We start from the raw sequence: 26539 nt of genomic DNA on the forward strand, positions 1-26539 counted from the left end.
GCGTATTTACGTTTCGGCCGGACAAAAATTGCGCCCGTGGTATCCAAAAAACGTTCAAAATTCCGCTCATTATCCGCTCATTAGCATCGAGTGACGTCGAGGTCGACCAATCGTACGGCGGGTTCCTGGCGCGTGCGGCCGGGCCCTCCTACGGCCGAGTAACGGGACGATTGACCAATCCTACGCTTCGGTGACCTGACGGTCCACCAATCGGTGCCTGTGTGGACGGGCCTTATCGTTCTGACCGAGGTGAGTCACCGCCATCTTGATTCCAAACTTTTCCTTTCTTTTTCCCGCTTTCTGCGTCTTTAAAAAAAACGTTGCTTTTAAAACACATATTGTTTTTTAAAAAAGTTAATTACTTTCTAAATCTTTTATCTAATCTCATTAATTTTCCTACCTTTCCCCATTTTTCCAGGTAGGCCTCGAAGCCTCGGCCTCTCCTCCGCACCCACGCCCGAGCTAGGCACCTCCCGGCCCCAGTCAACAAGCGGCCCCCGATCGCCGCCATCTTTGTGAAGGCTGGAGGGGCGGGCCTCAGCCGAGCGCCGCTGCCTAGTAAAGGGTGCGCGCGCAGCAGGAGCAGCTGAGACGCGGCGTCTCGCTCTGTTCCCCGCTCGTCTCGAGCGGGGGGGGGCTCTCGGGAGTGCTGATCACGGGCGGGGCGTGGAGAGCGGGAAGGGTTACCCCGGCAACCGGGCCCGCCGGCCGTCTCTCACAGCCGCTATCGGCGCTCTTGAAGCCAGCTCGGGAGGGCGGGGCCATGTCAGTGCGTGGGGCGGCACGAAGCTCCGTGGAGCCATCGCCGGCGCTGGGCTCGGGTGTTTTGTGGCCTGCAGCTGAACAGCGGCTGCGGACCTCGAGATGACCGGGGCGCTGGACTCGGCTGGGCATGTCTTTGCGGGTGTTCGCCTCGGCCAACGGCATCAGGGTGACGGCTGAGGCCGCCAAAAACGTCCAAGGGAACGCGTTCATCCAGGTGCCGAGGCCCGGGCCCCGGGGCGGAAAGAGGGATTGGAGCGGGGGATGAGGGCTCGGGCAGGGGAGAGGGAGGGGGAGAGGAGGAAGGGGGTAGGGAGGTGGGGAGAGGGAGGAAGGGGGTAGGGAGGTGGGGAGAGGGAGGAGGAGGGGGAGAGGTGGTGGGAGGGGAGGGGGAGAGGTGGTGGGAGGAGAGGGTGGGAGGCGAGGGGGAGGGAGGGTGGAGAGGCGGAGGGAGGAGGAGAGGGGAGGGGGGAAGAGGGGGAGGGGAAGAGAGGGGGAGGAGGGGAAGAGGGAGGAGGAGGGGGGGAAGGGGGAGGAGGAGGGGGGAGGAAAGAGGGAGGGGGAGGAAAGAGGGAGGGGGGTAGAAAGAGGGAGGGGGAGGAAGGACGGAGGGGGGAGGAAAGAGGGAGGGCGGGAGGAAAGAGGGAGGGGGGTGGAAAGAGGGGGGGAGGAAAGAGGGGGGAGGAAAGAGGGAGGGGAGGAAAGAGGGAGGGGGGAAGAAAGAGGAGGGGGAGGAAAGAGGGAGTGGGGAGGAAAGAGGGAGGGGGGAGGAAAGAGGGAGGGGGAAGAGGGAGGGGGGAGAAAGGGGGGGAGGAAAGAGGGGGGAGGAAAGAGGGAGGGGGGAGGAAAGAGAGAGGGGAGGAAAGAGGGAGGGGCGGAGGAAAGAGGGAGGGGGAGGAAAGAGGGAAGGGGGGAAGAGAGGTAGGAGGGGGAGGGGGGAAGAGGGGGGGAGGGGGGAGGAAAGAGGGAGGGGAGGAAAGAGGGAGGGGGAGGAAAGAGGGAGGGGGAAGAGAGGTAGGAGGAGGGGGGAGGGGGGAGGAGGGAGGGGGAGGGGGAGGGGAAGAGAGGGGAGGGGGGAAGAGGGGGAGGGGGGAGGGGGGAGGAGAGGGGGGGGAGGGGGGGAGGAGGGGGGGAGGAGGGGATGGAAGAGGGGGGGAGGGGGAAGAGGTAGGAAGGAGTCGGCGTTTCATCAATTAGGGGCATTTCCTAATTAAGAAAAAGTCACAGAAACGGATACAGATTTATTGGCATCATTCGAACAACCAGCAAAGATTTAGCATCAAACTATTTCTGAGTTTCTGCTTCACACAGGCGGTCAGAAGCTGCAACGTAAGACTTCAAGCATTACTAACTACACCCTGGATCCCAAATATTAACCAGAATTATATTCAATGTTAGAAGTATTTTAAACTACATAAAATTTAAATGTGGAACAAGTAACAGTATTTTGACATTATTAAATCGCAGATTAAAAGCCTTAAGAAAGTGACTCCTGATTCCTCCGGTCAGAGGGTAGCTGGCTTCATTGTCCTATAACACAGTCATCGCAATATAACCCACGGTCACCACGGCTGGGCTCTAAGTCCAAGCCCTTCCCCGTGGTCTCAACCGTCCCGCCGACCTCACAAAATGGCGGCCGCCCTTCACCCACCGGGCTCTGAGTCCAGCCCCTTCCCTCACTCTCACCTTCCCCCTCTCTGTCTCTCTCTCCTTCCCTCTCTCTCTTTCTCTCCTTCCCCCCCAGTCTCTCGCTCTCTCCTTCCCCCCAGTCTCTCTCTCTCTCTCTCTCTCTCCTTCCCCCCAGTCGCTCTCTCTCTTCCCCCCAGTCGCTCTCTCTCTTCCCCCCAGTCGCTTTTTATCTTCCCCCCCGTCGCTCTCTCTCTTTCCCCCAGTCACTCTCTCTCTCTCTTCCAACAACAACATGCCCTCGAAAAAGCCTCGGCACCGCCGGGCACTCCAGCTAGTTAGACATATATAGGACCAGCCAGCCCTGCGTAAATAGGCTGCCTATTTGCTGATCACAGAGCAGCAGCTTCCACCTCCCAGCTCTCCACTGCTGCCACAGTTGAAGGAGGGAGCATGGTGCCTGATGATGCCTGATACTTTGATAAATTATTGAACAATTAACAAAATTAACAATGAGATATCAATGGTTACTGATATGCTGAAACTGACGCCAGTAGGAGCAGTCACTCTCGTGTATGGAAACAGCCTTGAGCCTGAAAGTTAATACAATATGGTGACACATTTATTTATGTGGGAGAAAATGCCTATGTGCTAGAGGCAAAATGTTGCCAACTCACTGATCTAACTATCCATACAAAAACCTTGTGTCGCACGCCTGTGTTGGTCACACCTCAGACATTGGCCCGTAGTTTACGGTCAGTGGCGAAACAAAGGCGCTCGCCACTGGCCCCTTCTATAGTGAGAAGTTTGCCTTTTTTGATGTTCAATTGATTGCAGAGCTGTGAATAGGGATTCTCAGCGAAGAGCTGCAGAGATGGCAACCAGCTGTCTAAGCAACCAATCACATTGAAGAATTCTCAGAGAGCAAACCAGGAAATGAGAAGCTGCTTTTATCAGGAGCTTTTAAACATAGAGTAACATAGAAGATAGGAGCAGGAGTAGGCCATTCAGCCCCTCGAGCCTGTTCCGCCATTTAATGAGATCATGGCTGATCATCCAAATTCAGTACCCTGTCCCTGCTTTCTCCCCATATCCCTTGATCCCTTTAGCCTTAAGAAATATATCTAACTCCTTCTTGAATATATTTAATAAGTTGGCCTCAACTGCCTTCTGTGGTAGAGAATTCCACAGGTTCACCACTCTCTGGGTGAAGAAATTCCTCCTCATCTCAGTCCTAAATGGCTTACCCCTTATCCTTAGACTGTGACCCCTGGTTCTGGGCTCCCCCGCCATCGGGAACATCCTTCCTGCATCTAGTCTGTCTAGTCCTGTTAGAATTTTATAAGTTTTAATGAGATCCCCTCTCATTCTTCTAAACTCTAGCGAATATAAGTCTAATCGACCCAATCTCTCTTCATACGTCATTCTTGCCATCCCACGTATCAGTCTGGTGAATCTTCGCTGCACTCCCTCCATGGCAAGAATATCCTTCCTCAGATAAGGCGACCAAAACTGCACATAATACTCAAGGTGTGGTCTCACCAAGGCCCTGTACAACTGCAGCAAGACATCCCGTACTCGAAACCTCTTGCTATGTAGGCCAACATACAATTGCCTTCTTAACCACCTGCTGCACCTGCATGCTTACCTTCAGCGATTGGTACACAGGGACACCAAGGTCTCATTGCACTTCCCCTTTTCTCAATCTATTGCCGTTCAGATAATAATCTGTCTTCCTGTTTTTGCCACCAAAGTGGATAACCTCGCATTTATCCACATTATACTGCATCAGCCATGTATCTGCCCAATCACCCAACATGTCCAAATCATACTGGAGTTTCTCTGCATCCTCCTCACAGTACACACGCCCACCCAGCTTTGTGTCATCTGCAAACTTGGAGATATTACATCTAGTTCCCTCATCTAGACCATTAATATATATTGTGAATAGCTGGGGTCCTAGCACCAATCCCTGCGGTACCCCACTAATCACTGCCTGCCACTCGGAAAAAGAGCCGTTTATTCCAACTCTTTGCTTCCTGTCTGCCAACCAGTTCTCTATCCAAGTCAGTACTGTAGGGGATGGCCTGTGGGGTGGCGTGTGTGCCCAGTCAGTTATGCCCCTGACTGTTTATGAGAGGTTTGAATCGCTGCCATGCCCCTGTGTTCTAGACACTGGACTTAGGTACAAGGCGGCGGTACAGAGAAGACTCGAGTAGACAGGTGGTTGGATGTAAACAAAAACCAAGATTTTATTGAAGAGGAAATTAATACAATCTTATGGAAAATTACTAGTGTACACTTCTACAGGCAAAATACAAAAGAATAGCTATACTTATACAGGGAATGGGGAACACACGGCACATCGAGGGAAAACAACTATCTTAACAATCTCCTTATCCCACTCCCTATACCTAACTAGATTAAGCTATGAGGGGTCAGAACTTCATGCTCACCAATCAAAAGGGGTCTGCTGAACTCAAAACAGCGGTGGGGTTCGGGGTTCACTCTTGGTGCCCTCTGGAGCCTGCCATCATCACGTGGTCTCCGAGTGTTGCAAGGGTGTTGTCCAGGTACACGTACCCCAAAGGTAAAGTCTCTGCTTGCGCACTTTACCTTGCAGGGATGATTCTTCTTCTTCGGCCGACGGTTTGAGTTTGTGTGAAGATAATCGCAGGTCAGCTGAGGCTGAAGGCCCGATGATTCGAAGCCCACCCTCAGTCCGTCTTCCTCAGTTGGTCTTCCTCAGTTGGTCTTCCCTCCTCCCCTCATCGCGTCCCGCCTCACCTGGCCTGAATTGTCCGTGTCCGCCCGATGCAGTGCCTGGGCGATTTCCAGATGGAGTGGGGAAAGGCACGGGCAAAGGCCAGGGGGTAAGCGCGGGACGGGGAATGAGCGACAGCCACGAGGGCGAGGGGCAGAAGAGCCGAGCACGAGAGCAGAGCAGAGAGCAATTACTACCTGGGGCCTTCAATTATACTTCTTTCGAAGACCCTTATCTGCGCACCAAATCAGGTTAGTTCTTTGTCTTAATTTTGGCGGGCTATTTTAAATAACGGTGGCAATCTATACTAACTGCTTTTAGATGGCCGGTAATCGCATCTACCGGCCCGATAATTGACTTGTTTTGTCATGAATGTTCCTTGATGGGCCTGTCCAGCTTCGATGGCTTCCTTAATCTGTTGTCAATTATATATGTAAACTGCTTGATGGCCTTAACTATAGGCCTAACTGAATTTAGATTTGTCTCCAATTCGATTTAATACATAATTCAAAGTCCTGTCTGGTTTCAAAATACAAAGTCCCTCTTCACAGAAACCGCAGCTTTGGTTTCGATTTCTCCACAAGCTGCCTTCATTGCAGAGTCTAAGTTTTAAAATCTCACAGGCTTTCTGCCACGAGGCACGGACGCCATTTTGGGTACCCTTTTTCATTAAAAATGTCCATGCAGGGTCCCTTTTCTTATTAATAACCTTCGGGAAAATGTAGAAATTTTGCGAATCTTAAATTCCCCCCTGTAATACTAAAACTTGCTTGAAGTTATCATTCTTTCAAGGTGAGCAAAATTTTTCTGACCCTCCATAGTCAACCTTCCCCTGTAATTACCTATCTAATATACCCATGACACATGCACTTCCCATTCCGCGAAAATGTAGTGTACGTCAGCATACAGAGAGTAAAATTACAGACATTACAAACATCCAAGCATGGAGGGGGTCCAACACCCCTGCACCACTTGGTGCACATACATCTTTATTAACTGCGTCGCAAAAAACAGTAAAACCTTCATTAAAAATAACAAACGCCAAAAAAAAAACAACAACCTTTAATCAAAATACAAGGAAAAAGACTTAAACAGGCATATCTCCCTACACCTTTACATAACGTTCCTTCCAGATCCCCTGGTTTCGGAATTCTGACCACTGACGTTTTTCCTTACACTGAATACAAACTAAATACAACACTATCCCTAACTGGCAAACCACGAGAATGTGGGAAGCCAGTCTGATCCACGAATGGACATCTATATTATTGAAAATGTCCCACCAGGGTGGAACCACAATATCCAATATCTTAGTCCCTATCTCTACTGTTTTCTGCTCTAGAGTGTAAAAATGTTTCTGCGAAACTATAACGGCTTTGAGTATTTTGGTAAGGTGTTCAGGGAGAGGGGGAATTTCGTAGCCAAAGTGGGCTAGGTACTTCTGCAAATCCGTAAAATTCTCCTTCACAGTGAGGTGAACAGTGGAGGGTTCAGGAATGGGGACAATTCGCTCCTGGGCCACTTGAACTTCTGCCTCGAGTTTAAAACAGAAGCTGCTTTCACTGACCGGACACCAGCTATGCTGTCCATGCTGGTAGTGGGACGCACCGGTGGTGACACAATACATCCCACCTCCTATATATGCTACCTGCGGGGGAACATGGCCTTGTGCCATTGCCTCCATTGTGCAATTTATAGGTTTCGCGCCAGCAGCTCTGAACCCACACTGCAGTTTTGAAAAGGCATTCAAGTGCTGGGGACACAGGATTATGTGTGCTCCCCGGCTCCGGCACCCTGAGAGGTCAGTACTGTCATAGCGTGCTCCCACTTAATGACGTAAGGCGGGACCGCTGTGAAATGAATGTGTGCACCCCCTTGAATGACTCCAATGTTCTCCACCCTGTATGCCGGTGCAGGTCGGGCTGTCCTACCCATGACCGGCATCCTAACTACTACACCCATCATTGTTTGGTTGGACCGCCCACAATCCACGGGGACTGGGTAGGCTTCGGAGGCTAGCCGGAGTTGGCACGGGCTTAATGCATTCTCAAAAGGGTGGAGGGCTGCGAGCTGCTTGTTGCTAATACAGGAGGGTACTAAACCCTGTTTTAAATCCTCCAGTTTACTGCGGCCCTCACCCAGTAACCACGCCCCGTATAACACGCACACCTCATTCTACGCAGCCTGGTCAGAAGCATTTCTGTCCTCCCTTATGAGAGCATTTACCATCTTTGCATGCTTTTCCAACTCGGCTATGGTCTCTTTTAAATGGACCATCATGGCCTGGTCCTCATGCAACTCCGAGCCCACTACCTTGTTCTCATCCAGTAATATCTTCTTTAACTGTGTTTTTAAACCATTTACCTGGGTCTGCAGCTCTATGTCATCTAAACTGTTGATACTGGGCCCAGTATTAAACGCAGTAAAAACATCATTCCATACTCCCCTTCTTTGCCTCCCTGCATTACCCAAAAATTCTCAGTGTGTGGTGTAGAGTTCGGTTTTGTCCACGTGGGCGAAATCGAACTCGTAAAACTTCTTGAACATGTCCTTTAATAGGGCCTGGTATTGCTGCTCTGTTTCTTTGGGGCACCACTCCAGTAAATGTACCTCGGTGAGATTTAAAATCACGGAGGCTACCACGTAGTGTACCCCCTGGTACAGCATCTGATCGGTGGGGACTAGTACCAACCCATTCCCTGGTCCCTTGGTGGTGGTGGGGCAACCTTCCCTGGGTAACCTCGCCACCTGCGCCGTGGGCGGGGGCTTACGGGGGCAGGTTACCAGCTCAGTGGCATTGATTGGGATCGGGGAGAATGGGACTGCGCACGACTTCAGGCTGGTCTCCCACTTCATCCCCTCCCCGGTGTCTTGCCACTGCCTGTGGAAAAAGATGGATATGCCTGCGGGGCAGACCTCCTCTGACCCCCACATACAGATGTAAATCCCTTGATCCGGTTCCCACCACTTGTCCCAACACACACTGTATCCTCCATGAGTTCCTGTGATCGGCCGGTGGGTGTTGTTCCCCAACCGTTCCCACTTGACTTCGGGGTTCCTCATGTCCTTGCTCAGCTTCCTGAGCCACCACCATCTATCCAGTGGAATGTGTCCTTTACACGTCAAACATATTCGCTTTCCAACGGTGACGCTGACCCTCGTGGTAACGACTCGTACCCTGGGGCACAGGAGGGAGGCTTCCCCGTACGTGAATCCGGTTTGGCTGGAGTACTGAGACGAATTGGACCCCAGCCATCCTGGCCACCTTCCCTCGTGGAAGTAGACGGCGGTCTCCTCCGCATCCCGTTCACTGCTCCCATCGATCGCTGTGGGTGCCTTGTCTCCCGAGCACCCATAGATGTGGGAGTCTTGGACGTCGCCCGTCCTCACTACACTCATCCCGATCAGGGCGAATAGGGTCATGATCCATTCCATCCCGAAAATCTTTTCTGCAAAAGATACAAAAACATGCAGCCAGGTCCCCAAGAGATTCTCTGGCTTGGTGAAGCATGGTCGGGTTCCGTGACCTCGACCCCAAACATACGCACTCTTAGCAGATTACTTACTTAAACTACCCATCACCTTATTTAACTTAAATCAAAAACACCCAAACTTAAGCGAAATAATTACTCAACAATAAACGCAAACTTAAACTAAAACTATATACATCCGCCGCCCGTCTCCGGGCAGCCAGGCTAATCCCTAGTCGGACTGCGGCTCACCACCACCCCCAGCGTGACCGCACCGTCCTTCCCTGTTGGTCCCTCGCAGCCCGTGGCTGCTGGCTGAGGACCTCTGTCCTTGGACCCTTCCCTGACTCGAGGGGCGGCCCTTGGTAACTGGAGGGCGGGTGACCATGGCTTTCTCGGCTGGGGCGTCCGTGGAGACCTTCTGGGGGCCTTGACGGGTGGGGCTTTCTTGGCCGGTGGGCCTTTAACCCGAACCGCTACTCCCTCAGGCTTGACCCCACCTGCACCTGGGCTGGGGGCAGGTAACTTTTCGCAGCCTGCTGCTGTGAGCTGAGAGTCTCCGCCCCCAGGTCCCATGGCTGGATCCAGGGTGGGGTTCTCGACCTCAGGTCCCTCCCTCTCTATACCTGGGTTAGGGGCGGGGTTTTCGCCCTCAGGTCCCTCCCCCTTGTCTGGATCCCAGAAGAGGGGGGGAGTGTCCCAGTCGATGGGCGGGATGGCCCCTCCCTTCAAGCAAGCCACAGCGCCTGCCTGTGCAGTCTGTGAACTCGCTTCTGCTGCAGGCTGAGGATCTTTATCCTCAGACCTTTCCCCAACTGGCTGTTTTCCCCTTTCGGGCGTAAACAGCTTACATTGGTTGATATGAAACCATTTTGTGCGCCGGGGCATCTTTACGGTGTAAACCATGGTGCTAGCCTTCTCTACAATACTGTAGGGCCCCATGTACAATGGCTCCAAACTCCCTACTCGGGCATAGTTTCTTACCATGACCTGATCTCCTACCTCCCACTCATGGTGCTTTCTCGGCTCGAGCAGCAATCGGTTACTCTGATGCTGCCTTCCCATGTTCCCAGCCGTTCGCTCATGGACCTGCTTCAGGTGCTCAGAGGTTTTGGGCGAACCTGTCCCAGTTGACCTCTCTGAGCTGACCCTCCGTGAGCACCGGGGCTAGTACATGGGTGGGGGTCCGCATAACCCTGCCAGTCATTAGCTCGTACGGGGAATACCCCATGCTTTTAGACTGGCTGGCCTGGATCCCCATCAAAACCAACGGTAGGACCTCGGCCCATTTACGGGGCGAGTCCACCGTCTCCTTTCTTAACCTTTCTTTGAGGGTCCGATTCATACACTCCACGATCCCTGATGACTGCGGGTTGTGGGCCACGTGCCATTTCCCTTTAATGCCCAACAGCATAAGGGTATTCTGCATCACCTGTCCAGTGAAGTGACTCCCTTGGTCGGACTCCACAAACTGTGGTAGTCACCACCGCGAGAACACTTCCTGGACTTGGATCCTGGCAGTACCCAGAGCTGTGGCTGCCTTGCAGGGAAAAGCCTCTATCCACTTGGTAAACACGTCCACCAGGACTAGGCAGTACTTATAGCCTCCCTGGGCGGTGGGCAGGGCCCTGATGTAGTCGACTAGTATCGACTGCCATGGTCCCTCTACCCTCCTGACGTGTCCCATAGGGACCTTCCTTTTGTGGGGGTCAGGGTTGTTTGCAGCGCACACAAGACAGCCTGCACAGAACTCGCGGACATCGTCACTGAATCCCAGCCATCATCCCGCCTGTTCCACCCGCTGCCAGGTGGTCTCAGGCCCGGGGTGTCCCGCTCCTGGACCCTCATGGGCCAGTTGAAGGAATTCTCTCCAGTGCTGCTGCGGCACAACCCACTGTTCGCCCAGGAACAGCATACCCTCTTTAACGGAGAGAGTCGCTGTGCCGTACGGACCTTCTATCCCCTTTCCCTCAGCAACTGTGCTGAGGACTGCTTTTAGGACAGGGTCTTGGGCTTGGACTGTCTTAAGGTCTGGGGCTTACGCTACCCCTACACTCCCTTGGGTCCCGTCCCTACCTCTGACCGCCGCCATGGGTCTGGACCCAAATGGGTCCCAGAAAATGCCTGAGCGGGCACCCTCCTTGGCGAGCAAGCCAGCCTGCTGGTTGCCTTGGCCGCAGGGTTCGGTGGAGGAATGGGCCTTCACCTTGTGAATGAAAACCTCCCCTTCCTCCCCCAATGCTGCCAGGATCTTTTCCAGCAGGGGTTTTACTGTGAGGGGTCTCCCGTCAGCAGAGGTGTATCCGCGGTGGGAGCAGATGGCCAGGTACTCCGTACACGAATTGCCCGTGAACATACTGTCCGAGCAAATCGTGTAGGGTGTGAGGAAGATTTCGGGGTGTGTAACGACGTACACTACCGCGGACAGTTCAGCCTGCTGGGCGCTCATGGTGCTGGGGAGCTTAATCGCCAGGGCAATGTTTGCCACTGGGTCGTAAACTCCACACCCCGTGAGACACTCGCCAGCAGATACCATGCTGGAACCGTCTACATAGATCTCGTGGCCTGTGGGATGTATCCCGGCCCGTAAACCTATGTTTACTTCCCAAACCCCTTCAATGGAACACCAGTGGGCTGTTCCAGGATATACCAGTTTGGCTGCGAGCTTTGGCTCACAGAGACCCTTCACCTTCAGATCCATCTGTGAGAGGAGCAAGGTCCAGTGAGCAATGCGGGCACTACTCACTGTTCCATCTTTGATCCTCCCGTCCAGAAGCATCTGGGTGGGTGTGTGATGGGTGAGGAGGGTGATGGGAGAGGTGCCTGTGAAGATCAGCGATCTTTTCACAGCCCAATGTGTGGCCAAGAGGTGCCTCTCACAATTGGAATAGCTCCTTTCCACATCAGTGAGTATCCTGGAGTAGTAGACCACCAGCCGCAGCTGGCCGTGCCGCTCTTGGAGCAGCACAGCACTCAGGCTGTCCCCGCTGGCTGCTACCTCCAGGAAAAACTCTTTCCCCCCACCTATGGCCCCTAGAGCTGGTGCAGTCTGCAAGTCTTCCTTGAGCCTGACAAATGCTGCCTGGCAACCCTCATCCCAAAGCCACTCCACTCCCTTGTGTAGGAGTCGGAGCAGAGTGGCTGCGGTGGCCGCATAGTCCTCAATGAAATCTCTACAGTACCCAGTTAGCCCCAGAAACGACCTCACACCCGTTACTGTGTTAGGGACCGGTAGTTCTTGTACCGTCTCCCTCCTAACCTTATCTATGGCCCTTTCTCCAGCGCGCACGGTCAGACCAAGGAATTTCACCTCCTGCTGGCCGATCTGTGCTTTCTTGGGATTTACTTTGAAACCCTTCTGTCCTAACAACTCCAGCAGTTCAGCCAATAGTGGGCCGTGCTCCTCTTTCGAGTCAGTGAACAGGAGCAGGTCATCCAAATATTGAACCAACTGTCTGGGCTGGCTAAAATCCTTTAAACTGTTGGCCATGCACCAATGGAAAATGCTGGGGCTGTTGTGGAAGCCCTGAGGCAAACAGTTCCACGTGTACTGTTGCCCTTTAAATGTAAAGGCAAACTTGTACTGATCCTTTCTCCTTACAGGGATGGACCAAAACCCATTGGAAATATCCAGCACCGTGAAAGTGGTCGCGGATGCTGGGATACTCCCGATGAGGTCGGCAACTGCTGCTACTGTGGGTGCGCAGGCTGGGATGTTACTATTGAGCACCCGATAGTCCACCGTGGCCCTCAAGGAATTGTCTGGTTTTCTGACTGGCCATAATGGAGAATTCACGTGGGTAGCTACCGGTCTCAGAACTCCCTGCACTAACGAGGACATGGCTGCTTCCATGTCTGGCTCTGCTTCCCTGAGGAAGTTATACTGTTTCTGTGGTCGGGCCATGGGGTCCCCATCTACGCTGACCTCAAACCCTGTGACCCTCCCGCAGTCGTGCTTGTGAGTGGCAAATGTGGCCAGGTGGGCCTGCACAAATGCCTGGAACTCTGGTGGGGTGTTGCTGACCATGAGCCCGAGGTTATAACCCTCTTTGGGCTTCATGGTGCACAGGGTCCCCTTCCCTTCCTTTCCCGGGATTACTACGATCTCACCGTTCTTTACTTTACCTGCCCCCCAAAGGCAGTGATTCCTCAAATCCACTAGGATCCCGTGGCCTACGATAAAATCGGCCCCCAGGACCCCTCTTCCACCCTCCACGTCCCATTTCATCAGGACACAGGTCCACTTGGAGCGGAGCGGTCCTATCCGAATGGTGAGCGGGATGGAAAACGAGCCGGCCTGTTCCCTACCCGTGAACCCCGATAGACTGTATGGGACCCCGCTGGAGAGAGGTGAGATGATGGGGTTAGCTGAGTAGACCACGGTGCATGATGCCCCTGTGTCTATCAGATAGGTCCTTGTCACCTTTTCCACCTCCATCTCCAAAAGGGGTCTTTTCCACTCATCATATCGGAGAGAGCACAGATAAACAGGCTGCGCTGGCTCTAGTCACGGCTGTGGGTTGGATTGGGCGGATGGGGTGAGAGCACCGGTGGCGGCTGCTACTCTCCCCTGGCCAGTCAGTAAGGACCTCATGGCGTCCAAAAGTGACTCGACCTCTGCGGAAGGGGTCCCTGCCCCCGCCTTTTGGGCTGGGGCTGTGGGATGCTTTCCCTTGTTATCCTTCCAAGGGTTTTTGCACTCCTTCCGCCAGTGACCATCCTTCCAACACCCGTAACAATTGGTCTTTGTGTTGGGGGGGGTTACTCCCTTCCTGGTGCCACTCTTTCCTACCTGGTCCGGGTTTTACCTCATGCACCTTTCCCTTGGGTGGGTGTGCATCGGCTCCCCTACCGTTTTTGTAAGAGTGAGCTGCCTAATTACCGTGAGTTCGGTGGTCTGGGGATCTTTGGGATCGAACCAGGCTTCTGCCTTGGCCCGGACCTGTGGCAAGCTGTTCGCCACCAGGCAATGGAGCCAATGCGTCAGGGAATCCCCGTTCAGGAACGCCCAGTCCAGCGTCCCCCGGCAGTCCCTCCGGTACACCGGCCACAGCCGGTCCGAAAAAGTCTGCGGGGTTTCCCCTGAGAGCTGGATTGTTTTCTCCACACGGCAGAAAGGACTTCCCTCATCCATCCCCATGACCTCTAGAACCACATCTCTAAGCTCCTCATACCCGCACTGCCCCCTTTTACAGTCGTCAGAGGGGGATTGGAGGAGATTACTCTCCAGGGAGAATAGCAGCATTTTGGCCTTTTCCACGTCATCGCAGTCGTTGACGCTGGCGGTTTGCTCTACTTCCCTGAAGTGGATCCAGGGGTCTCCCTTTTCGGAGAGCCTCAGGAGATGGCTGACCTTCGCCCTAAGCTGTTGCGTGTTAAAGGGTAATACGAACTGGTTTTGGAGGGGTCCCTCAATGTCGCCATTGACGGGTGGGCCGAACCTCCGATGCCGTGCTGGGCACATCTCCGACCACTCTGGCGGGGTTGCTCTACCTCCGCCTCCACCTCTGGCTCCACTCCGGGCTCCACCCCGGGTTCCACCCCCCCTTGCTGCCAAACCTCGCTGAAACTTGGCGCTACGGGCGGTGGTCGTGAGGTCTCCTCTCTCTCAACCGGGTCGTCCCTAGACACTACCGATGATGTTGGAACTGTCCTCCCCTCGTTCCCCAAAAAATCTGCCTTTGGGCTTATGAGGCATACCATGCCTTTTGCCTTCCAGAGGGCCCGGCTCAGATTTTCTATCCTCTCTTTACAGGGGCCGTGGTCTGCCTCCTCAAACCCCTGTTCACTCGCTAGCTTATACACTGCCTTTACCTCCTGTACTTTCTCTTCCTGTTCCCTAACCTGCCTTGCCAAGCGGGCGTTCTTCTCCCGCAACCTGAAGTCATTACCCTTGGCCTCGGTGACTTGGCACCGCAGGTATTCCAACTGGGCCTTGTGTTCTCCCACTAAATGCACTCTCTCCTGATTCAAAGCCTGCAAAGCTACTAGTAACTTTTCCCCCGCAAGAGCCTTATCCTGGATCTCCAGAGCTGACTCCCTTAACTTGACTGCCTGTGCTGCAACGAGCCCGTCCAAGAGCTGGACCTGCTTTTTAAAGCACATCAGCCAAACTGCCTTCTCTAAGGACTTCTTCTGTTCCTTTCCCTCTGTCCACTTAGCTGCTGCATCTATCAGACGCCTAGCCCTTAACAGAGTGGTGATCCACTTCTTTGTGATATTCAACTTGCTAAACACGTAATCAGAAATCCTTTCCTCCATCATGGTTCGTTCATCCGAACCGCTGTCCACAGCATCGCAACCTTGTTGCCGGTGTCCTGCCGCGGTCGCCATTCTGTAGGGGGTGGCCTGTGGGGTGGCGCGTGCGCCCAGTCAGTTATGCCCCTGACTGTTTATGAGTGGTTTGAATCGTTCCCACGCCCCTGGGTTCTAGACACCGGACTTAGGTACAAGGCGGCGGTACAGAGAAGACTTGAGTAGACAGGTGGTTGGATGTAAACAAAAACCAAGATTTTATTGAAGAGGAAATTAATACAATCTTATGGAAAATTACTAGTGTATACTTCTACAGGCAAAATACAAAAGAATAACTATACTTATACAGGGAATGGGGAACACACGGCACATCGGGGGAAAACAACTATCTTAACAATCTCCTTATCCTTATCCCACCCTCTATACCTAACTAGATTAAGCTATGAGGGGTCAGAACTTCATGCTCACCAATCAAAAGGGGTCTGCTGAACTAAAAACTGCGGTGGGGTTCGGGGTTCGCTCTTGGTGCCCTCTGGAGCCTGCCGTTGTCACGTGGTCTCCGAGTGTTGCAAGGGCGTTGTCCAGGTACATGTACTCCAAAGTTGAAGTCTCTGCTTGGGCACTTTAACTTGCAGGGATGATTCTTCTTCTTCGGCTGACAGTTTGAGTTTGTGTGAAGTTAATCGCAGGTCGGCTGAGGCTGAAGGCCCGATGATTCGAAGCCCACCCTCAGTCTGTCTTCCTCAGTTGGTCTTCCTCAGTTGGTCTTCCCTCCTCCCCTCGTCGCATCTCGCCTCGCCTGGCCTGAATTGTCCGTGTCCGCCCGATGCAGTGCCTGGGCAATTTCCAGATGGAGTGGGGAAAGGCACGGGTAAAGGCCAGGGGGTAAGCGCGGGACGGGGAAAGAGCGACAGCCACGAGGGCGAGGGGCAGAAGAGCCGAGCAGAGAGCAGAGCACACCAGGGCAGAGAGCGATTGCTACCCGGGGCCTTCAATTATACTTCTTTCGAAGACCCTTATCTGCGCGCCAAATCAGGTTAGTTCTTTGTCTTAATTTTGGCGGGCTATTTTAAATAATCGTGGCAATCTATACTAACTGCTTTTAGATGGCTGGTAATCGCATCTACCGGCCCGATAATTGACTTGTTTTGTCATGAATGTTCCTTGATGGGCCTGTCCAGCCTCGATGGCTTCCTTAATCTGTTGTCGATTATATATGTAAACTGCTTGATGGCCTTAACTATAGACCTAACTGAATTTAGATTTGTCTCCAATTCGATCAAATACATAATTCAAAGACCTGTCTGGTTTCAAAATACAAAGTCTCTCTTCACAGAAACCGCAGCTTTGGTTTCGATTTCTCCACAAGCTGCCTTCGTTGCAGAGTTTAAGTTTTAAAATCTCACAGGCTTTCTGCCATGAGGCACGGACGCCATTTTGGGTACACTTTTTCATTAAAAATGTCCATGCAGGGTCCCTTTTCTTATTAATAACCTTCGGGAAAATGTAGAAATTTTGCGAATCTTACAGTACCTTACCCCCAATCCCATGTGCTTTAACTTTGCACACCAATCTCTTATGCGGGACCTTATCGAAAGCCTTCTGAAAGTCCAAATACACCACATCCACTAGTTCTCCGTTATCTATTCTACCAGTTACATCCTCAAAAAATTCCAGTAGATTAGTCAAGCATGATTTACCTTTTGTAAATCCATGTTGAATTTGTCTGATCCTGTCACTGTTTTCCAAGTGCTCTGCCAGTACATCTTTTATAATGGACTCTAGCATTTTCCCCACTACCAATGTCAGGCTATAATTCCCTGTTTTCTCTCTACCACCTTTTTTAAATAGTGGGGTTACATTAGCTACCCTCCAATCCATGGGAACTATTCCAGAGTCTATAGAATTTTGGAAGATGACCATTTATAGGGCCACTTCCTTAAGTACCCTAGGATGTAGGTTAAAGATGTTACAATGAGCTAAATAAAGGGACTTTCACGGGGGGATAATAATAGAAGCTGAAATATTGGCCGCGATTTCACCTACCTCGGTGGGTCAGGGGCGGCCGGGGTCAGTGGCGGGGTGTGACCCCGCTGCTGGCTCCACCGCGCTGTGTGAAATTATTTTACGCTGATTGGGCTTGTTAAGCCCAGCGCGTTTCCCGGCCAATTGAAGGAAGCGGGTCTGATGACGTTACTTGATGACACGCCATCAGCCGGCTTCCTTAAAGGGACCATGTGCAAATTTAGTTTGACAGTTGTGCTCTCAGAGTTCTACAGCATTGAGGTGCTGAAACACTGATAAGCACTGCACAGAGGTGCACGGCTGCACCCAGGTTCTCCCATGACTCCCTCCATATGCTTATGGAGGGAGTCACAGCACGCAGGGAGGTCCTCTTACCTTCCCATGGGCAGAAGAGACCTCCCCAGGAGATCAAGGCAGCCTGGTTGCACATTGCACAGGAGGACACAAGCAGGGATATCGTCAGGAGGACCAGGCTGCAGTGGCGCAAACCTTTTAATGATCTCAGTAGATCATGAAACGTTACTGCATAGCCACACTCAACCTCATCCTGCTGTGCCACTCATCACATCCCCATCACTCTGCCTTCAGTACCCTACTCCTGCACATCCTTACTCACACCAACTTACCTTGCGCCTCCACCCACCCCTCTCTATCTACATTATCACTTCCCCATCTCACTTGCCACCCCTGACACTCACCCTCATCCCAATCCAATCATACCAACTAACACACAAGGGTAGGTGCTTGTGTGTTTTAGTCAATGTTCATGTGAATTTTCTGTTAATGTGCTGTCAAACATTGAGATCTTTATTTTCAACACTTTGGCCTAGAAATTGGGTATAGCCCCGCTTGGGGCGTTAGAATTGGCGCAGCGCAAAGTTTATAGCCAGATGCAACTTATCACCACCTGGCGCGATATTGGGTTGCATCGCCCCTAAAGGTGATTGAGGCGCGAATTCAGGCGTTACACGGGGCTCCTAAGGCGCTAAACTTCCGGCGCAACCCAATATCGGAGTGGACGGGCGCAGCGCAGGTGCTCTCAATTACCGATGACCATGAGACTTGCAGGCGCCGGCCGGCTCTTAAAGGGGTGGGTCAGTCAGCTTCAGCATCCACACTCTGCGCCTTGCAGGCCTCAGAGTCGGTGCAGGCCCTTCTCTGGCGCAAAAAACTTGGACCAGATGGAGAAGGTGAAACAGAGAGCAGAGCGCTTCACCAATGAGGCTCTGGAGCAATTGGTGGCCGCAGTGAAGCGCCGGCGAGATGTTCTCTACCCAGAAAATGGCAGGAGGCTGAATCATAAGGACTACCGACGAGCTTGGAGGGATGTATGCCAGAGGGTCAACTCCAGCAGCATGGTGACCAGGAGCCCTGTCCAATGCAGAAAGAAATTCAACGACCTCACTCGGGTCGTGAGGGTGAGTGTTGTTTCTGCAAACTTCTGCATCCCTCCATTTGCACCTGACTTTATGGCTACAGGGTGGGCTGTGCCCCATTGGCCATCTGCCAGCAAGCATCCATGGCCCTTTCTGGGCACACACATGCACATTTGACTCAAGACGTCATGTAAGGGCTCTTGCACCATGGGGGGCATGAGATGATCACTCAGGGCATCATGTAAGGGCTCTTCCACCATGGGGGGCATGAGATGATCACTCAGGGCATCATGTAAGGGCTCTTCCACCATGGGGGGCATGAGATGATCACTCAGGGCCTCATGTAACATAACTTCCCCTCCTTTCCCCTGCAGTCCAAGCTGGCAAGGATTGGCAAAGACCAGCTTCGCACCGGTGGAGGACCTCCACAAGTGGTCACTCTCATGGATCTCGAGGAGAGAGTCCACCAGATTCTTGGAGGACGTCTGAGTGGTCCTGTAACCACTGCAGCTGCCGACCCCATTGTCGACAGCGATGGTAAGGTTCTCACCTTTTACAGCTGTCTCCTTCCAATTGTTCCCCCCGCCAGCATGCTTTCTCACTGTGGACCCATGTCATAGCCTTGCCGCAATCTGGCATCCCTTGCTGCCAAGCTGTCCTTTTGCTAAAGCCACTCTTCCACCTCCCTGCTTTCAGATGCTGCATCACCAGCTCGGGAGCCGGGCCCTCAAGCTGCCAGTGCCAGTGCCTCCGAAGGCTCAATGAGAAAATTACTGTCCAACAGAAGGTCAGCAACTCTCTCCAGCAACGATCAGAATGGCCAGCCCAAATGGCTGCAGCTTTTATACTAGTGCTGCCCCCTTTAAATAGCGCCCCCCGAGTCCGTGAAGGGCCTGGGAACGCTCCATCCAACTGTCACTAATAGCGCCAGGCGGAAAGGTTGCGGGCGCCACCGAATATCCGGTCCGGGGCGCCAAAAAGGCGTTGCACACTGAAATGACGTCATGATCTGCCTGCGCCCGCGGGCGAGCGCAAAGAGTTAGCGCTGGCGCTAAAAGGGTACTCAATATGGGAGGTGGCGCTATATTCACTGCGCCCGCCCGAAAATTGGGTAACGCCCCAATTCTCGGGCTCTTTAGGCGCTAATCGCTGGCGTTACCAACCGAATTTCTAGGCCTTTGGGTTCTTGGACAGATTTGTGTGCATCTTTGGAAGTGGCTTAGTGAGTTGCAGCAAATATTGAGACATATTGGTAATGAGTGTGAAAGGAATGGCTTGGGCATTGTAAGGATGCTTTATGGTGTTGGTGTGGGGTGGTGCCAACCTGGCACATCATGTGGCAGCCAGGGTGTACAACATCAAGTGAAGTAAATCTGGCCATGGTGAGGCCATCCCTGGCGTCCCAGGCAACAATGTCGTCAGGTGCTGATGCCCTGTGTCCTGTGCAGCATCAGGTGATTGCGGAGAAGCTTGGTGTTGTTGTTGGTGCTGCTGGTGTTGGGGCTGATCGTGGTGGGATTCTGAGGACCAAGGTGAGATAGTTTCAAGGGCACCGATGCTGATGAAATAGATGGCAGGTGGACTTGAGATGACAGAAGCGATGTGTCATTGGTGAGAGAGGTTGTTTCAATGAGGTGACACTGGATAGAGAGTTTGCTACAAACACTTGGAACCTGCATAAAGCTCAATCTCTCTTCAAATGCAGTAAGCAACAGCTTCTAACCTTGGAAAGTGAACAGCTATGAAATGGGAGCATTTATAGAAGATTTGCAGCTCTCAAGTTAAGAAATCATTCTATGCTGACACAACTCCTGACCTCCTTACCTGACGTGATCCCCGAGCAGCGGGGAAGCTGTGGGCGAACTCTTAAAATCTAAAGGTGAGCTTAAAATAGTTTTTAAGTGCCTGTTAACAACCTCTTAATAATCTAAATTGCCACCCCTGCCGCTTGGTGTCGTGTCTGCTCAGCGATGACAGACCCGACATCTGGGAGATAAGGTAGGGGCAGGTTGGCAGCGGGTTCACTACCCGCTGTCAAAATTTTTTTTCCCATCAAACGCGCCCGCTGACCCCCTGAAAAATACCCATCATGAACAAACTTTTTTTAAATTACATTTTTAAAATAAATTATTTTCATCATAATAGAGAAATTTGACACTCCACAAATATAACATTTTCCATTGTAATCATCAGAAGTATGGGCATGAAACTTCTCATTTTGTCAGCTGGATGGAGAGTCTCAATCAGGTACCAGACTGCAACTCCCAGAATGCGCCTGTCAGTGCAAACACGCTGTGGACACAATTCCGAGAATGCACCAATGTCATTCTCTTAGGTTAGGTTAATGGACAACATCGCATTTTGAATCGGGGAGGTGGGGGGGGAGCTGCGTAGTACACCAAAATTTATATTGTTCTGTGATGATCAAGGTGAGGGGTGTTAGTGCTGGAAAAGGGAACTCTGCCCATTTTAGGGAGCCAGCATCCGCTTCAGACACTTCCAGATCAGGTATAGTACAGCCAGCTGCAGAGTAAAGCTCTCACTGCTCTGTGATAGCAGTATGTTTCAGCTCTAACCTCAGAAGATATGTGCAATTTTTTTCTTAAATCCACACTAGCCATCCTGCAATCTGTCTGAGTGAGATTGCTAATTAAGAGACAGTTTTTTGCTGTCGGCCCATTAGGAACTGAATTGAGGCTGCCCAAACTCATTTCTTATAGAAGCTTTACAGAGAGTAGAAAGAGAAGACTTTTATCTTATTAACCTGGCTGGATTTGAACCCATATTCCAAAAATTAAAGACCAGTATTAAATCCAGTTCAGTTAAGTAAAGAAAAGATGTACTTTCATTTCAAATATTTCTCATCACCTAAATATTATTTTACAGAAAGACAAAAGCCGCAAGTCATGAAATAGTTTTAAGACATAAAATTATTTCCATGATAACGCACATATTCTTTATTCACTAAAAGACCTGTTTATTTAGATTGTTGCTGCTAATTCTTCAGTATTTACAAAGCATGGAAGGATGTGAAGGCCTTAGAGAGGGTACAGAAAAGACTTACGAGAATGATTCCAGGGATGAGGGATTTCAGTTACGTGGATAGACTGGAGAAGCTGAGGTTGTTCTCCTTAGAGCAGAGAAGATTGAGCGATTTGATAGAGGTGTTCAAAATCATGAGGGGTCTGGACAGAGTAGATAGAGAGAAATTGTTCCCATTGGTGGAAGAGTCGAGAACCAGAGGACACAGATTTAAGGTGATTGGCAGAAGAACCAAAGACGATATGAGGCAAAACATTTTCACTCAGCGAGTGGTTATGATCTGGAATGCACTGCCTGAAAGGATGGTGGAGGCAGACTCAATCACGGCTTTCAAAAGGGAGTTGGATAAGTACCTGAAGGAAAAAAATTTGCAGGACTACGGGGAAAGGGTGGGGAGTGGGACTAGCTGAAGTGCTCTTGCAGAGAGCCAGCACAGGCTCGACGGGCCAAATGGCCTCCTTCTATGCTGTAACCATTCTATGATTCTATACAGCCACTAAATATTGTGTTGAAATTATGCTCTATGGTATTAGTAACAACTACCTCACATGAAATTTCTTTGCCTGTGGTTTTAGTCCATCACCAGTTAACACCTATACCAAAATAAGAAACAGACACTGTGGCCTCAATATTACCCCCACCCCACCCACCACAGGCAGGAAAGAGTCGGGGGTGTTAAAAATGAAAAAATGAAAAAAACGGGAAACACATCCCTAACCTGCCGGGCATGTGCCCGTTGCCATTCTTATGACAGGTTTCATCCGGCATTAACATATTTAAATTTTACGAGTGTCGCACGGGTTTCCCAGGGGTCGGTAAACCCGGCAGTGAAAGGGAGGCGGGAGCTGCTAGTTCCACAGGTAAGTGCCTTTTCCAGCATTCCTTGTAGGCCAGGAGGAGCAGGAGTGGTCCCACCCCCCAGCCCCTCAAGGAAGCCTGGGGACTCCCATCTGCTGATCACAGCCTCTCTCCTACCTTCCTCAATGGCCTCTCTGCCCTCCCCCCAACCTCCAATCGCTGACCTTCTCCCCTCCCGATTGCCAGGGACCTTCCCCAAGCATCCCAGACTGTGGCCTCCTGCCACTGGGTTTCCTGCCTGTCAGCCAGTCAGGCTGTCAATTTGGCCAGCTGCTGGGTGGGAAATGGAAGAAAAAAATGTAAATGAAGTCCTGCCTTATATTCAGCAGGACCTCCACGTCTCCGGTCTCACCGGGTTCTAGGCCACTTTCAGCCTCCTCCATACCCTCCCCACCTCACCGTAAATATCCGGGCCATTATCTGGATAGGTTAAAAGATTAGTTGGACTGAGTGCAATTTCAACTAATTAGTGTTTCATTAGTTAAGATGTTTCATGAGCATTCACATATTTTTAATTTGTTTGAACTTCCATCTTGGTACTTGTAATTAATCTTTTAACTATGACCACTGGATGCTTTATATGTAATTTACAGTTAATTAAAATACTAAGACAGTATTGAAATTGCATCAATTTACATATAAAAAATCTGGGTAATGCAGTATTCTAGTCTAACAAAATACCTGGAATCCTTTATTATTTATTTTTCTTTAGGATATCATGGTATAAATTATAAAATGTATTTTAATACTTTAGGATCATTATTATAAAATATACAAGAACTGACAATTGACAAGATTGGATTATAATTATAAGAAGGGGATATCAATATAAAAATTACTTGTTTAATAATAGTTTACACGAAGAGATTTATTTGTTAGTCATCTGTATTGTATTGATTGTTACCACATCTTTTCATAATTGATCAAAACACACAATTAAATTAGGAAACCACACTGATATTTTTATGTTTTGTAGATTGATATCTGCTTTTAAAATGTTACTTCAAACTCTGACAAGCAATTAACAGAAGTTGCTCACCTTTGTTATTTTCCACGGCAACAACAGCTGTGAAACAGCGACCCTGTGTCGCCACCCGGGCCACTATCCGTGTAAAGCACTGTGCTGCATTGCCACCTTCTGGTAAACCGGGGGAACTGCACTTCTGACAAATTCATTGCAATGTGATCCAGCTACATCTTCCATCTCAAGGAAAGTCATTATCGTAAGTAAATAATCCCCAAAGTATGTTAAGAATACATCTTATCATAAATACTTGTAAAATGCAGTAAACATCAAATGCAAACGGAAATGTATATATAGTGTGATTAAATACAGGTATTATCTTTTTTTCTATTTTTGCAATTGCAAGTTTCAATTTCTTCTGTTAATGTGTATTTTCCGTGTATAATCTTATCATCTAACACTTGGGCCCATCATCTTTTATTTAAAATTAAGATTGTTCTAACAGCTAACGAATTAATTGCAATCTCCTAAAATAATAAAAGTACAATAGGCAAAGGGAGGGGGGGTCATATAGCTATGACTCTAACATGTTCACATATTATCCACAAAATACTTGAATAAGTACAATCTTTTGAAATAATTGCCTATTTATTGTTAACAAATTAACCTCTTAAGGCGCATTAAACAAAAGGCTGTATGTTCACAAAAGATGAATATACACTTTACAGTATTATTGCTGCTATGTATTGATGTAATGGTGGAATGGTCAACACAGTGGATCGGCACCTGTTCTTTTACTTCTAGAAAATTTGTTTCAATTCCATACAATAGCCAAACTCAGGACCCAGTATTATCTCAGTAAATCATTAGTAAATCTCTGTAGTTGGATATAGATTAATGGATCAACATCTTGAATAATATAATTTGCTAAGAACTAATTTGCTAAATAAAACATCTTGTTTTATTTTAACTTTCAAACTGAAAGAGATGTGAGCTCTCCAAAATCTCCGGGTGATAAGATTTTGCCTTCACCGCCTGGGCAGTAATCTGATGGAGCAGATCACCTGCCCATTGAAATCAATGGATTGAAAATCAGACAGGTTCTATAATGGGTGGCTGATCCACTCCGCCAGGCTAGTGCCCAGGTAGTGAAGATGAAATTCTGCCCCAGTAAGTTTTTCTGGTAAGTAGTTGAGCCACTAGACCAGAAAGATCTTAAGTTCGATCTGTGATCTGTGCTGAAATGATGAAAAATTGATTTAAAAACAAAAAGGACATGAAAGAACAATACAAAGATAGTTACTGTCTAAAAGAGGGAAATAGTTTCCTTTCTTAATTATTTAGACATGTGATACTAAATGGCAACTATTGTGTTAATGGCATTGAAATTGAAAGGGTTCATGTCTAAATTTGGGTGAAGCAAACATCTATTTTATATACTAAATTAAACCTAGTACATAATTGTAAAAGCTTTGAATTTTCTAACAGGCATGGATTGACTTTACAGCATGGGCCAGTTCTGTGGAAGAAGAGAAACTTTGCATGTGGGTTTGCATCATAAACCTGCAACAGATCAAAATTATGTGTCTTTGCTTCCCCAACTGCCCTCACCCTCCTGTAACCAGCTTGACCTCCACCTACCACTAATTGTGCTTTTTCATAATTTCTTCCAAATATTATATGTAGCCATTCCCTGAACATTAACCAGGTGGAAAAGTCCAGCTTAGAGGGCTGGGGCAGTTTATAGGAAGTGGGCAGGCTATAGGAGGATAGCAGTGTTCACTTGCTGTCTTGTGACACAGATCTTGAATAAGTATTATAAGGCAGTTTCACGAAGAAGAGCATGGATGCTGGATTCATACAGTAATGTGTCAATGTTCATGTCTCTGCTAAATATGACATCTGGCTTTCCTTTTGTCTAACTGTCTTGTCCCTGTCACTGTCTGTCGCTGTCTCTGTATCTGGGCTGACACTCCAATGCAGTACTGAGGGAGTGCTACATTTTTGGAGGTGCCGTCTTTTGGATAAAACAGTAAACTGAGACCCTCTCTCAGGTGGATGTAAAAGATCCCATGGCACTATTTCGAAGAAGAGCAGGGGAGTTCGCCCCGGTGTCCTGACCAATATTTATCCCTCAACCAACATCACTAAAACAGATTATCTGGTCATTATCGCATTGCTGTTTGTGGAGGCTTGCTGTGCGCAAATTTGCTGCCATGTTTCCTACATTACAACAGTGACTACATTTCAAAAGTACTTCACTGGCTATAAGGCACTTTAGGACGTCCTGAGGTTGTGAAAGGCGCGATATAAATACAAGTCTTTCTTTCTTTTTCTGTTTATGTTTCTGCACCTGTCTATGTCTTTGTTGTTCTCTGTGTCTTTGCCTACACAAATGGCCACAGTCAAAATGCAATATATAACAATGAATGCCACTTGTGGCAGTAATATTAAAACCTGCTTTGAGGCTTATCCAATATGTTACCTTCAGGAGCAGTCACTGCTTTTATGCTACTGAACATTTTGCTTGCCACTCACATTACTTGTCTCATGCCTCATATGCACTCGGTTTCAAGCAACACTTTTTGGCTGAGCAGCTGGATAAATGAGTTCTGAATAGTTGTGTGACTCCCAGCACAAGTGCTACTATTTACTGAGCTGAAGGAAACAAAATGCTGTCAGACCAGACGATTGAAGTGTCAAGCTCCCCCCTCGGGGTAGAGACGAAGGGTAGGCTACACATCCGTCTGATACTCCACCCATAGGCTCAGTGTAAAAACTGATGTTTGTTGCTGGCAGGCTCAATCTTCAGCACGCAGGCTCAGGATTGGAGTACAATCACCTTGTAATACTCAGTGTTGCCACAGGCTAAAAGTGCACTCAACATACTGCGTGAGAATGACATTATCGAGTGAAAAACACCCACCATTCCCCCAATAATTCAGAGGGTTAATACATCAACTAAAATGGTATTGAGTCATACAGGCTGGGAACGATCCAGACCATAGGATTTAAGGAAACATCGGAAGGTAGGGAGAATTTAAACAAAGTTGGGGTTATTTGGAAGAGAGTTCCAGAATGCATAAAAAGAAAGAAAACCTTGTATTTATATAATGCTTTATCACATTATTAGCATTGAATAATTACAACACTAGAAAATTATTTGCAGGATAGGTTCTGTTATTAAAAATAGTGAAATTGTTGCATGCAGAAAATCATGTGTTTGACAGAATATTGGTGTCAACGAGCTAAGTAAGCCTAATGACAATCCTGGAACATTTGGAATGATGGAACATTTTTATGATTCCAGTATGGTCTAAAAAAAGCAGCAAATTTTACATTAATTTTTGTATGATGGTACCTCAATAGAGTCCATAGCATGTTAAATTGGTGAGCT

The 26539-nt window shown here is 49.6% G+C and overlaps 1 protein-coding gene across 4 annotated transcripts in view; it reads left to right on the forward strand.

Moving 5' to 3' along the window:
* Positions 1-26539, forward strand: part of rgs20 (regulator of G protein signaling 20) — a 507528-nt gene that overhangs the window by 104224 nt on the left and 376765 nt on the right. For 2 of the 4 annotated variants that reach the window (XM_085992929.1, XM_085992930.1), the window contains exon 2: positions 23245-23401. The exons of the other annotated variants lie outside the window; for them this stretch is intronic. The gene's annotated coding sequence lies outside the window, so the exon portion shown is untranslated. The remainder of the gene's footprint in view (positions 1-23244; positions 23402-26539) is intronic. 4 annotated transcript variants of the gene reach the window in all.

This window comes from Somniosus microcephalus, chromosome 7, assembly GCF_052327205.1.
Source record: "Somniosus microcephalus isolate GS21.2 chromosome 7, FLI_Smic_1.0, whole genome shotgun sequence".
NCBI lineage: Eukaryota > Metazoa > Chordata > Chondrichthyes > Squaliformes > Somniosidae > Somniosus > Somniosus microcephalus.